This window comes from Elaeis guineensis, chromosome 1, assembly GCF_000442705.2.
Source record: "Elaeis guineensis isolate ETL-2024a chromosome 1, EG11, whole genome shotgun sequence".
In the NCBI taxonomy this organism is placed as follows: Eukaryota; Viridiplantae; Streptophyta; class Magnoliopsida; order Arecales; family Arecaceae; genus Elaeis; species Elaeis guineensis.
Window position 1 is genome coordinate 182,162,091 of NC_025993.2, and position 13,167 is coordinate 182,175,257.

The 13,167-nt window shown below is 35.2% G+C and overlaps 1 long non-coding RNA gene across 2 annotated transcripts; it reads left to right on the top strand.

The window, feature by feature from the left end:
* The first annotated feature begins 61 nt into the window (after nucleotides 1–61).
* LOC105040061 (uncharacterized) lies at nucleotides 62–12,005 on the top strand. Of its 2 annotated transcripts, none has more exons than XR_012137820.1 (7): nucleotides 62–136; nucleotides 935–5,028; nucleotides 5,126–5,256; nucleotides 5,372–5,434; nucleotides 5,600–5,875; nucleotides 6,217–6,519; nucleotides 11,374–12,005. It is a non-coding gene; the product is annotated as an uncharacterized lncRNA (long non-coding RNA). The 2 variants fall into 2 exon arrangements; XR_012137819.1 differs by having other exon boundaries at nucleotides 5,600–5,868; nucleotides 11,374–12,004.
* The last annotated feature ends 1,162 nt before the right edge of the window (nucleotides 12,006–13,167 follow it).

A 13,167-nucleotide genomic window follows, 5' to 3' on the forward strand; every position in this document is an offset into this window, starting at 1 on the left:
GGCCATATTCCACTACACATAGAGGTGCTCATCTTATATCTTGGAAAAATATCTACTCCTCCAAGGAGGCTGATGGTTTAGGATTCTTTTCATTCCGTCAAAGGCAAGCCATTCTACTAGAAAAATTGGCTGCTAGGTTGGTCTTTCAACCCTTCTCCTTGTGGACTCAACTGCTGTATTCTAAATATAGGTTTCATCATTCTTGGATTTCTTATCGACCACCTGCTCATTGCTCTTTTCATTTGGCAAAAAATTACAGCTATTGAGTAATAAACATAGATCCAATTGTTGGTAATGGCTCCTCAATAAATATGTGGAGGGACCTTTGGCTATCTAATGTACCATTATATCATTGGTCCTTTTTTAGTAATGCGAATATTGATTTGAAAGCTTTCACAATGGTTGATTTTATTTTACTAGATAATACTTAGAACATTTCTCTGATGGCTTTCTTTTTTTTAATATTGATATGATGACTGCAATTGCACCTTCTTTGCCCCTTACATAAGCTAATTGGTCTGATCAATTGGATTGAGCTCCATCTAGATCTTTGTTAATTTTCTCCAAACATATTGTTGCTGCTTTATTTTTGCCTTCTTCTTATGCGTTTACATACCATTTTGGCTAGATTTGGAAGTTGAGTGTGCTAAATATGTGAAATACTTTTGCTAGAAATTTTTTTGGCAGCATTTACCTATGAAGGAATTGTTGTTATGATTTTTCTGTACGTGACTTGTGTTCTACTTTTATCGAGGGCTATCAACATGTGATAATTACTTGTGTATTTGCTCGGCAATGCTGATATTTTTTATCAAGGCAATTTGGTTATCCAATACCTTCCTCCTTGCTAGACTTATTTGTATATCTGGCACACTCCAGAGTAGGAAGGAAGGGTAAAGCAATTACTGTGTATATGATATTGCTTATTTGGCAGGCAAGAAATCAAAGAATCTTTCAAACCCAACATACTCAGCCGGTGCATCTTATTCGTATCCACTCTTGTTTCTGTTATGATCAATTCTTTTCATGTGTTGATTCTTCATACTCACTGTCTTCCCAGTTAAGTAATTGGGATAATCCTCAGCAATGTTTGAAAAACCCTTTATCTACTAATTTAATCTCTTGGATACCCCCTCCTTTTGGGATGCTCACTGCTAATTTTGATGGAGTGGTTAATTCGAATCTTGCTACAGTTGGATTTAATTAAAATTCGGAATCATGAAGGTTTTATGCTTATGGTTGGTGGTAAGCTCCTTTCTCATTTATCCATTTCTTTTGTGGAGCTTATTAGGATTTGGTTAGGACTCAAATAACTTATTACTTACTTTCACACTCCAGTGGTTCGGATATAAAGAGATTCTTCCATTATTATCCTTTGGCTTCAGCTCTTGCTAAAAAGCCAAGGTCTCATAAAAAATTTAAGCACATCAAGTGACGATTCCACCTGATCCACGATTACCTCGAAAAGGGATACGTCGAGATGAAGAGAGTCGATACTACGGACAACATAGCTATTCACTGACGAAGCAATTAAGCCAACAAAAGACTGAAGTCCACTTTGAAAAGATGGGACTTAAATTTATAGCCAATTGATTTTAGATCAAGTAGGAGGTTGTTAGATGTATGTTCTAGAAGCCAGATTGACCGACATCTGTAAAAAAATTTTTAGGATATGTTTTGTAATGTTGACTTATAAATTAATAAAATTAGATTTATTTTCATTCATATCTGTATTTATTAAGTGTCTATGAATCGTCCATTGTGTTAATGGATATAATGACGCATATTCTCAAGAATTGAGAATTTGAGATATGTGTCGTTAATAATTAATTTATAAATCACTTTCAATCACAAGATCATCATAGGAACGATGCTTGATCCAAAAAAATTGGTGCACGATTATTTTTTTAAGGTAGATAGATCTTGAATCTACGATGTGAAGACACCAAAGCGAGAGTGCAAGTGCCTGTTAGAAATAAAGGTACTGAAGGTGACCAAACACGAGTAGTCACTAGGATGCCTATCTTCTCATCAGTGACTAACTCGATGCTATGATAGTATGACTAGTTCTTAGATCGGTGGTGCTTCGGCCATTCACAGTGAGATTGTTGTAGTTTGATTATATCATAACTTGGTCTTGTAGCTATATAGAGTCTTGAAATATATGTTGGCTGCAGTAGGTTCATTGTAGAAATAGGATGCGCACCAGAAAGAATCTATCAACCTCGATAGATGAGGAGTGATCCTATGTAGATCATGACATTGAGTCCTAAAGCTTATGGTCATGGCAGTGTGAATGATGGAAAGGTATTTTCATAAGATTTCACAATAGATTTGAGTTGATTAATTCTAGCATATGACAAGAATCAAGTTTGACGAGGTATTTTTAACTTTTATCTTATCGAGACTCACGATAGAAGAACCGAATCACACAGCAATTGCATCTAGAGGTTCAACCATTCGATTCTGATGGATTATCACTACATACTGCTAGGTGTCACTCATGGATCATGGGACTAATTAGAATTATCTTGATGATCGATAATTTTGAATTGGATGAGTTGGAAGGAGTTTCAATTCATTGAAAAAGTATTCAATGATATCTATGATGGTGATCATGATATATCCCACTATCAGACAGACTTGAAACTATAGGATCACACAAATAAGGGTATTAGTCTAGAATTGCACAATTGGGCTAATATAATCTAATTAGATTGAGATTAATTAAATTTTAATTTTAGATTTAAGAAAATCATGCTAACACATAATTAAACCCAGTGTCTTCTTGATTTGGGTTCCTTATTGGATAGAGCTTGACCAAATCAAAGCTAGCTCATTTGGACACCAAGAGTTGGAGTCCCGTAAGCCACCCTTATAAGAATTAAGGAATGGGGTGCCAATAGTTGGCACCCCACATTTTTCTTCATGAGTTTACGGGAGAGAATAAGTGGGATGCCCAGATGGATAAGATCCAAGGCGTGCTACACTTATAGATAAGGAAGAGAATATAAGGGCTTCATCCTATTTGAATTTGAAGAGTTTAAATTTGATTTGCGATGAAAGGATGAAAGCCCATTTGAATTTGATTTCGAATTTGAAGAGTTCAAATTTGAATTGGTGGAGGGATAAAGATAAGGGATAGTGTCCATTTAAATTCAAAGGAGCCTTATCACTTGTGGATTAGATAAGGGCTTGCGCCCTACTTGAATTTGAATGGCACGCCTACCTTATTTTCCCATGAAGATTTTACAAAGAAATGGCATGGAAATGAGAGGGAGGGGGCGCAAGATGCTAGGAGTCATTCTATTTTAAGTCATTTGATGACTTAAAGCCCTAGAACTTTTAGATTTCTAATTCTATAAATAGACCCTCCTACTATATGTTTTATTCATTCCATTCCTAAGAGCCCTCACACTCTCCATGCCATGTCCCTCTCCTCTTCACCCTCTCCTCCTCTCCCGTGCCCAAAGGTATTGGGCTGATCCACCTGGAGTGCTCGAAGGATCGGGTGCTGGTGAAGGCTACGATCAAAGGTTAATCAAGGTTTTGTCGGAGATTTGATCGAAGACTGATCCAAAAGCTTACTGATCCATATTGGAGAAGACGGATCAAAGTCAGAGAAAGCATCATAGTTCGAGTTCGAGTGGATATTTGTAGAGATTGGACACGTGTGTGGTTCAATAGCGAACCTCAACTCCACGATCATCGGATAGCGATGTTTACTACCCATGTAAGGTGATGATGCAATCATCATAATAATCAGATTTAAAATTATCTTAAATTTTTTTAATCTTAGACTCATGAACGATCGGGCATAGATCAAGATGCGATCTAGAATGGATCGCATCTTGGATTAAATTTTTGAATTCTGTCGCATTCTAAATTGGTCGATCGAACGTGCGATATTTTCTTCAGCAGATTCCTTCTGAAATTGGATATATATTGAATCTCACTCAACTTTTTCATTGCTCTATCATGTGCCTTCACGCTGACCATTCCGATGCCTTTGATCGTATAGCTCGATCTATTCGATAAGTAAACAGCACCCTCAATACTATCCCTAACTCATTTAGCAATATTCTATAATATTTGAAAAGAGTTTGAAATTTAAAACTAAAATTCATTTGGATTCACTACAAAAAAGTAGGGCATCAATTATGAAAAATTTGTGATAGAAAAATTCTCTCACAAATTATGATCAAATTTTTGACAGATTTATGATAAAAAAATAAAATAATTTTTTTAGATCTTCAATAATGAAATTATGATAGAAGTATCCATCACTAACAATGATAGAATTGTGATAGAAATATTCATCGCTAATTGATACGTCACAAATTTATCATAAATTTGTGATAAAAAAATATATAAATTTTTTAAGACTTTCAGCAATAAATTTATGGGGATATATCCAACCACAAAAGTTTACTTGAATCCTAAAATGCTGCGCTTGGGTCCGTGTCTTAAGCCCCAATATGCCCCTAACCACAAACACAGGTGTCTAAAATAGATGTCCGCATTTTTTTTCCTTTTTTTCAAGTGGAGAACCCGCCACGCCGCCTTCATGCCTTCGCTGGAATTTCCACCTTTTGGATTTCCCTCGTATTCTCTTCTATTATTTAAAAATAGGCGCCTTAGTAAAAAACCTAACTTTTTGCGCTAAGAAATCTGAAGGCTTTGGAGTCTGCCGTTTAGCGCTCTCAAACCGTCACCCGAAAACCCAAATCTCCGTTTCCATAACCCCCCCGATCCCCCAATCCATCGCCTCCACCATCCTCTCCTCCTCCTCTCAATCTCATCCACATCTTCTAGCACGAGGGCATGCTTGCTCATGACGCCGGCACCGGCATCTTCGACACTGGCATCGATCCTGGTTTCCTCGAGGTCTTGGAGAAGCACTAAGAGAATGTGGACCGGGTGAGGAGCATGGACTCCATCCTCTGCAAAGGCCCCATTGCCCCTTTCGTCTCGTGGCACTCAGGCCGTTCCGCCGACATCTCCGAGCCCCTCTCTTTAACTCTCCAGGTAATCCGTTTATTTTAGTTCGAAAGAACAATGATATAGCTGAAAGATTTTATCGCTCAGATAATGTTCTTACTATTTTCCTTCGCATGAATCATAGTTCCTGGGGTCCATCACATACTCAGAGTGGCTCCATTGATGAAGTTGGTGAAGGCAATACCTTTGCCCAATGGAACAGGGGATGAAGGATATGCATATGCAATGAAAGAATTGGTTGCTCTAGCTGTTCAAGTATTCGAACCCATGCTAATTGTTTTGGTTGTGAAGATTTAAGTTTGATTTCGTATATCTATGTCACTTGATATTTTTATGCACATTTTTGAAGTGTTTACATTCACTTTTGCAGTCATGCCAAAATCAGAATTTGTGCTAAAAGCTTCAGTCATAATGCTGAGTTACCGTCAAAAAGGTAAAAATAGAATTTTGTTCGGGCATGTTCCTATGTTTGCCGACAGATTCTTGTCCTGTGAACCTTTGCAGCTTCTTTGCAGTTTTTTAGTTCGAAAAGATTACTTTCGGTCACTTTTCGGTAGTTAGGTTCTACTCACTAATGAAGGAGTTTTTTTAATCAAAGGTCTTTGAAGATTGAAGTGAAGATGATGGGATTTTATTTAGAAAGAGATCCCATATCAATGAGTTGTCTATATGTCAAAGCACAGGAGGTCTCCCTTCCATAGTGAGGACATAGCGGTGCTTCATAACAGAAGACCTCTTTGTTACGCTTCCTCTCTCAATCTGCTGATCGAGCAAACTCTTCGAAGCTGTTCTAACTGTTAGCTGAAATCGCCTGTTGCTTTGCTCCATTTCTTCGCCTAAAGCTACAAAGAAGGATTTTGTTCTAAAGTTTAAGGTTTTATATCTGGCTATATGACATTAACCATTTATAATGCTAATGCATCCGATTACCTTTCTTTTGTATATGTAGTATATGCGGTAGACTGATTGCTGTTTCTTGTCTTCTTGAGGTCATCAAGTTACATAAGCTTTCACTATTGTAAGCATGGACCCTTTTGCATTTCAGTATGAAGACTTGTCTGTCCTTTCACAAATTGTTTGTTCTGTTATTGTATTTAAGTGTCAATTCTCTGTGTCAATATGGATATCTGAATATGCTTTTTTTAATTTGTTCATCTAAATAGAGGTTCCCTTTGATCTTTCCTTATCTTACTGTTGACTTCTCTGTTGCTTTAGTTTGATCCAAATGGAATGAAATGCCAGACAATGGAAGATTACAGGAAGATTGGGCAAATTGTATGCAGATTGGCTTGTACATATACCAATGGATGCATCCTAATTGTTCAGGAAGGAGGGTATCATGTAACATAATCAGCTTACTGTCTCCATCCAACTTTAGAGGTGTTCTTAAACTTCCAGCTCCTCTACTATCAGGCCCTATTGCTTATTACCCTGAGGACAAGGCGTACACTGTCAAAGTTGTTGATGCCATAAAATATTGGAGAGTTTCAATGCCATTCTTGAAGGAGCTTTAGAGAGGTATGCATGTGGTCTATATTTTGAATTCAACCCATAATCCATACTATGTATAAGGCAAATGCCAGCGTGGCTGGATTTATGCATATCGGGCCACATGCCTCACTTTCCTCTGTGATCACTCTCCAATATTGTTCATTATTGTTCTTTCCCTTTCTTTGCTTTAGAATATTTATTATTCAATTATTTATTTATTTAAACATACTTTCTCATAATTTTATTATTTCTCCTTAGTAAAGTTGAGGTGTTATATTAATAGATAAATTATTGTTATTTTGTTTGTTTTATTTTTATACATATCGTCCATGAAATAGAGATAAGTAAATTTATTTTTTTTTAAAGATCCGAATCTTTTCAATATAGGATTATAGGAGGCATATAAGGCTGTTCTTGCAGACCTGGAGGTGTTTTTAAAAATAAGGTGTACGAGTTTGGACCACGTGCATATTCGTTCAATGTATTTGTGAAGATTTCTACTGTTGGATTTTCTATAGGTACCAGTGCACGTGAATTTCAAAATTTTCTAAATCTAAAATGCAGCAAAAAAATTAGATTAAAATATATTTAATCTAAACATTCATTCATCATATGAAATCATTTATGGATATAGTTCATATGCTCAAATTAATATAAATTAATTTTAGGAATAATAAACGAAAGCCTGTAATCAATTCACATATCTGAATTGCTTTCCTTTTGCTTTAAATCTGTAACTGAGGTTGAATCCGATTCAATCTTTGGATCTGGAGTCTGAATAGATTCTAAATTAGCAATATAAGCATCTTGCTTCTATAGGTATTCATAAGGCTAAGCTCAATTACTTTCTTTTGGATCCTGCTTGCTGGAACCAAAGTTTAAATAGGCTTGAATCAAACTGGAGAGGCTTTTATTTTTGAACCCTTTTGATCTTTTTTTCTTGATTTTTAAAGAAAATGAGAACCTTTCTTAATCTTTCAACTAATCAAGAAGAACAACCACCAATAATTGATTGTAACTAACTCTCAACAAATTTGAGAGCAAAGGGAACAAGAACCAAAGCAAGTGGCACCAATAATTAACTCACTTCCTTGATGTGCCGCCCATCCTCTTTTTGGCTTCAAGGGAGGATGCCAAGAGAAGCATGGGTTGGAGAGAGGAAGAGAAGGGGAGGTGTGGGCCTAGTGAAACGTGGCGATAAGGTGGGAAGAGGAGAGATTAATTTACAACTAAAGGGCAAGGGTTCTTTATATAGACAACTTAAGGATATCTTTATCAAATTAAGATCCTTCATTCTAATCATATTAGAATTTTTAATCATAATATAGTTGGACTAAATAAATGAGGTGCCATCCATTACACACCCAAAGCCACATTCTACTTTACACGTCCCATCATATGAGACTCTATTTGAATACACAAATCAGCCCATATGGTTTTATAAATTCTCTTCAAGAGTTCTTAATCAAGAAATTCTTTTTTAATTTAATTCAAGTCATAAATTAATTATCCAACAATTGGATCTCATTGAATCAAATTCAATTAGGTTCAAATTAAACATAGAAATTGATAAAAATTTATCATATAAGTAAACCAACCACAAGAGAAGTTGGGTTCATCTAGGTGCTAACAAGGTTAACATAAATCCAATAGGATTTTTCTAAATCTATATAAATTGATGCTTCATAAACCTAATTATAATCAATTCATATCTTCTTTTTTTATGTATGACCTTATAGGTTTAATTATATCTGATAGTGAGAAATATCATGATTTTTATTATAGATATCATTGAAATCTTTTTTAGTGGGTTAGAACAGTTCCACTCCAATTCGACAAAGACCATTGATCCAAAATGATCTTATTGAGCTCTCACAATTCACTAGTGATATCTAGCAATATGTAGTAACAACTCAGCAAAATCGAAATAGAATCTCTAAATATAGTTAATGTATGATACAGTTCCTCTATCATGAGTTTCGACTAAACCATAGGTAATGGATAAATCATCAAATCTCATCATCAATCATATGATAAATTCGATCAGCTTAAGTTCAATAGTAATTTTAAATGAAAATTTTTTTTTATCAATCATACTTCTATGGCCATAGACTTGTGGATTCAGCTTTTCAAATTTCATAAGACTATTTCTTTCTATCAAGATCGATAAATCCCATTTAAATGTATACATCGCTTGCACAGTTCAATCAACTGAAGTCAATATCCACTACCAAAATTTATAATCGAGTTAATATTTATGTTAATCAAATTATAGCAGTCTTACTGTGAGCAATTGTGACATCGTAGGTCAAATGACCAATCACACAACTACAGTATCGAGATAATCACTAACGATCGAATAGAAATTCATATGATTTTTCATATGGTCATGCTCAGTACTAGTTCTCTAATAATTATTTATACTTTCTGCTTAGTGTTTTTATACCATCGATTGGAGATTTATCTACCCCAAAAGAAGTGAACCGTGCGCTAGTCCATTTGAACAAATCACTGTCCCTATGACTATCCTATAACTTGGAGTAATTTAAGAATCGATTATATATATCTTTATTTTTCAATATTTAAGAATATGTATCATAACTTCAATTTCAAAGACGATTCAAGGATATATAACACTTGAATGAAAAAATAAAATTTGTTCTTTATTGATTAAATCAATAGTTTAAGTATAAATTTGTGTCATAAAATAAAAAATACGTCAGTCAATAATTGACTTCTACGACATATATCTAACATCTACATCATACTTTATTTCTCAACTAGACGATCCTTCAGGAAGTACATCCATCGTTTACTTTATTATTTAAGGAGCTATAGAGATTATGCAGAAGCATATTATAGCAGTTTTGATAAACTCTCAACATATGAAGATACTACGATCTCTTATTTTTAGTTTTAGTTTGACATCCTCTAAGTAGTCGTTACATTCGCCACAAGAAGGAATGGAGTCAAATAACCTTTCAACCAATCCTCCGTGTGATTGATGTTTGATCATAAACTTATTAGGTGTAGTTTTATGTTTGATGTCGGGTATCAACTGGAGTTAAATTATGTAATGTTTTGATGTGTTATATTTGCTTATAGATTCAAATTTTGATGGATGCTAAATTTATTTAATAGTAGATTTAATTAGACTTTTAATGTTTGCTTAAATATGTTGTTATGTTGTTTTGTGTTATAAAATATTGGGTTATGATTAATATATTGAGAATTAGGATATATACAAGCCTGCTATTATATTTGTAAAATAATTTTTCAAGTGGAAGCTTTACTAAAGGATTTGCAAGTAAAAAAGAATGTTAGATGGAAATTTTACCAAGAGATCACCATAGGATTTTTTAACAAATCTCATCACTAAGGGACTGTTGAGGGTTATTATTGAGGGATTTGCAAGGGATAAGTTCCTTACAAATTATTCAGCTTGTCAATTTTTAGCGAGGAATATTCTCTTGATAAATCCCTTGCTAATTACCCAAGAATTTTCAAGAGTATTTTGGTCGGTAAATCCTTTGAAAAATGATCGATTCTTGGTAAATATCCTTTAGTTTCATCAAGAAAAATTTTCTTGTTGAAAGTTTTTGATCCCTCATTAAATATCGATGGATTTTTGAGAGAGACTTTCACCAACATCAAGTATTCCAAGGGATGGATTTTCCTTAGAAATCTCTTGGTGAATCTTTTTATCAAGGCACTTTTGACTTTCATCAAGAGATTGTCTCTCGCTGAAAGGTTGATTTCTGATAGTGGGCCGCATCCATATTGGGCTGCACTCACATGTGCCTGCATGCTGGGCCTGCTTGAGTGTTGGGCCGCACTTGTGCCTGGGTGGACTGCACGCCCTTATTGGCCCATGCGTCCGCCTGGGCCAAGCCTGCAGGCTTGCATACCTGTGGGTCTCACATGCGGGTTGCAAGGGGGGCCTGGTCTGTCCTTTTACATGAGTTGCTCCATCTTGGGCTTTTCTGATTTGATCTTCGCTGCTGTAGGTCGAATTCAAAGTGTCAGAACTCTACACCTCTACCTCCGAGCATGATTGTGGAAGAGGTTGGTGAAGTTTCTTTTAGCATCTAGAGAAAGCAAAAACAAAAAAAACACTTGGGAAGCTTAGAAGAATGAAAAGTTTAAGAGAAAGAAAATTAAATAGTAAGAAAGTTGGAAAGAAAAATGACTGGTTGATGGCTTATCCAGTTTGGATCCCAGAAAGTTTTTTTATAGCCACCAAATTCTGAATGTTGGGCCAGCCCAATGTCCAGAAAATAAATAGCCCAAATTAAAGCCCTCCAACGTTTCGATGATTAAAAGTCCAACATTAGGAAATCAATGTTTAAAATATTAAAGCTTAACGTTTCGATCCAGTTCGATTCATATGAGTATATTAATTTTTTTTTTTCAAATCTCCTCAAATATTCCTAAGGACATAGCCAAATCCTTTTCTTGTGTAAAAGGCTTAAGAAAATTTTCCACTCCTAATGGAAACTAAAAGGATGTCAAACAATGAAAAAGCAAAATTTGAAAGAAAAAATATTTTAAAAATTTTGAGTTTTCTAATTTTAAATTTCTCGCCGAGAAGAAGTCCAACATCAGAACTCCGTCAGGTCAAGGAAAAAAAAAAAAAGGATGAGTTAGACAACAGGTCGAAACACGTTAGTAATTTCATACTTTATTTTGCGGAGAAATAGGGAGGGGAGAACTATCCAGATTTGATTGAGTTAATGAGAGGAGGACGCATGGCAAGAGTTGCATCAAGGAAGATTAAAATATAGCTCGAACCCACATGATAACAAAAACAAAGGCGTAAGATTATAGAAGTAAAGTTTTTAATAAGATTTTTTTTTTTTTTTTTTTTTTTTAATGTTACAGCTATAGAGGCGAAGGAATGTTTGACTGGGCCCCGCATGTGCGTGCAGATTAGAAAAGACTGGTTGAGCGCAGAAGACCGCACATTGTTGGGCTCGCCCTTCGACGGACCGGTGGCATAGAAAATTTTCTCAATTATCGTCCATAAGTCACAGGAGCTGCATTGATGAGCAAGCGGGTGGCACTTCCATTTTTTTTTATTTTTGGTTGGCGTAAAGGGTATCCCTGTTCATCCTATTGATAATGATATGGTGCCAAACTAAGACTAAAGCGAAGGAAACCAATATGTGCATTGGTAATAGACGGTGCTGCCTATCTCGTTGTTGACGCTGTCACATGGAAGGACAAAGGTTGGGTCCAACTAAAAAAGTAGGGCCGTCATGATGTCTGTAATGTGGTATAATCGTATCGACAGGGCTGAGATGGAAATCAGGATTAAAGTAAGCCATCATAAGCTAACGGGCTCAGCCTTTCACGTATAGAAACGGATGCCAACCGAACAAAAATTCTCGGTACATGTTCAAGAAAAAAATCATATAGAGCATATTTCTTTTTTTCGCTAATATGAAAATCTAAGAACCTTTATATGGAGATGGTCCATCTGCATGCATCCTTTGAATTTTTTAATTCAAATAAGAATGGCTGAATTATTTGAAGAATAATCCTACATCAGTTCATTCTTTCTATTTTTAAATATTTTTGCTATAGAAGGGAGGAATGCTTGATTCTTAGTGCATGAGCCCGATAGATTGTTTCATTTTTTTCTTTTTTGTTCCGGTAGCAATTAAAATTTTTTATGCTAATAGAATGTATTATTTTTATTTTAATGAAGTGGAAACTAAACCAATATGAGAACTTGAAAGGGGGATGGAACCTACAGCGCAAGTCCCTAATATAAAACCCAGTTTTGTCTATTAAATAAAAAAATATATAAATTATAAAAATATCTATTCAACTATAATTTAATTTTACTTATATCTTTTCAACTTTAATAGTATTTGTTGAAGATAATTTCATACTAACTAAAGATGTGAGGCATACGAAGACATGAAACCAACCCAATAAGGAGCTAATCTTATTCAACAAAATAGGAACGATTAATCTTCAGTAGAACTTCAAATCCCATGATCATAGGGAAGTTGATAAAGAATAAATAATAAATAAATCTCTCTTAAGAAGAGAAGGATAATGGACATATGTCGCCCAACAAGATAAGACTAAACATTTGATCCTTCTTTCTCTCACGGCTCTTCAGCCTCCATCTATAAATAAAATTTCACAGGAGACCTTCAAGGTATGCGATTTCTTCTCTCTCAAAATGCTTGCTCTTTCTGTTGAACAGAAATCTGATTTAAGCATCAGAATGTTTCCGTCGGAGTCAACTTTGATAGAAAACTTTTCTTGCAGATCCTGTCGCCGCCATCCTACCATCGTCGATCTGCAGTCGCCGTCTGACTCCAGTCGATCTTAAACATTAAAAATTATTAACGATGGTATTTTCTTAATTAGCAACAGTCAAGTCATTATATAACACAGTATTAGTGATGGCTTTAGCGACAACAATATAGCCGTCATTTATAACCTTTTTTACAGTGGTAAAATGTAAAAATTATTAGCGATGGTTTTAAGTTGTCACTATAACTATTAGCGATAGTTTTAGTGATGGGATTTAGCTGTCACTAATACTGAACTCTAAATATTCGATTAGATTTTCAGATTTCTACCGTTGCCCCCCTCTTTTCCCCACCTTCGATCCCCCTCTTTCCCCCGACCTCCCATCGTCTGGCTTCCTCGAGC